This window comes from Tigriopus californicus, chromosome 10 (genome assembly GCF_007210705.1).
Source record: "Tigriopus californicus strain San Diego chromosome 10, Tcal_SD_v2.1, whole genome shotgun sequence".
In the NCBI taxonomy this organism is placed as follows: Eukaryota; Metazoa; Arthropoda; class Copepoda; order Harpacticoida; family Harpacticidae; genus Tigriopus; species Tigriopus californicus.
The window spans coordinates 8,669,687-8,671,335 of record NC_081449.1 but is presented as its reverse complement, the minus strand read 5'-3'; positions in this window follow the sequence as shown (position 1 = coordinate 8,671,335).

Sequence of the window (1,649 nt, the reverse complement as noted above, 5' to 3'; positions counted from 1 at the left end):
CAATGCACAGATCAAGACCTTGAAGATGACAAACTAAGACCTCTACTTCTCCATTAGACATTTTTACATGACTAGTGTGCAGGTCATTTCTAACATATAGACATACGCCCCCATGCGGAAAAATGGTATTGTCAGGGCGTACTCTATCACATCGAACTAAATTGAAACCAACCATGGCCAGCTCTTCATCTAAGACTCCTGGTCGAAGCCAGGTTTTAATCATGGAAATGAACGAGAGAAATGGAAATGAACGAGAATTTTGACGGGAATATAGTAGTTGCTCGCTAATTCTAACATTATTCCTCCTTGCCTTTTAGGTAAAAGGTCAAGCTTTTCCTAAAAATGCATAAGACATCAATACTTGGCCCGCAAAAGAGCAAAAATGAAAACATTTTCATTTTAGCCCAGGTCTCCTCACGTTGTATTTTCAACATTCATGTTGTCTTTTTATGTGGCTTTTTTGCTTTAAGATAGGCTTATATCTTTGCGTTTGAGAATTTCTTTTTTTCCTGTGAACATTAATTATTTTATGCTTCCAATTCTTTAACGATTATTTGGCCCTCAAAAACATGTATTTTTTTCCTAGGCCTGAGATACAAGATCCGACAATTTCCCTTTAAAGACAATTAATTCCAACAATCTAAACTTTTTTCCAACAGGTTTCGACTTTTGTGAGTATTTGATTAGAAATAATTAAGTTAAGGACTCAATAAATGAAAAAGGGCGTCAGTAATATATGCACGGCCAACCGAGACACATCATGTGTGTCGCTTAGGTATGGATGCGTAGTTGAACCAAAAGATCGATCGATGGAGACCACGTCAAAGCCGCCTCAAAGCCGCTAACTACACCAATTCATCGATAGAATTATAACTGTTTTCAGTTTGTGTTCACACTTTTTGAAACTTTGGACAAAAATCATTGGCTTTGAGCAGAGAATTTCAGAAGGAAAAACAAATAATACTTCTCCAGCTAGCCCTATTTGAGTTAGCTTCTGATGAAATCATTCTTAAGTCGGGATAGCTGCAATTTATATGCACGACGGAGAAGTGCTTTGGCCTCGATCGCCTTCGTTTCTCGGGCGGAATAATGAAACCGTACTGTCACGATTTTGTTCACTTCAGGCAGTGTTGCTGATAATGAGAGCTAAGGCCAAGCCTGTACTCGCTTACAAATCAGGACATCCTGTGATTGAACTGTGCTAATCCGGCTGAGCAGTTACCGATGGACTTCAACTTCCACAAAGACCAGGTTTTTCACCTACCATTAATTGGAAAAAGGAATGAATGCTCAGTCAAGGATGGAGAGGTTGGGCCCGTTCCAGATAACCATTATCTTATATTTGGAAACGGCATTGACCTATCCGTTATTGATTGCCATAAGATTGAAATTTACTTTTCATGAATAGGCCATACCCAGACTGGCCTTAGTGACAGAATCGATGCCTAGTAACGACCTTCCGAACTCTCCTGGCCCAAACAGCTGGTGGTGTCCTCGATCCTTCAAGCCATGCCAGCCTGCAGCCTCTAGGATGAGGATCCTGGCTGATAGCCTTGTGATCGGCCCAACTCGGGCCAGGAGATAATTTTGAACCGACTAGCACGACGATCTGGCTGATCCAAGAGGAAAATCGGGCGGGCCAGGACTGT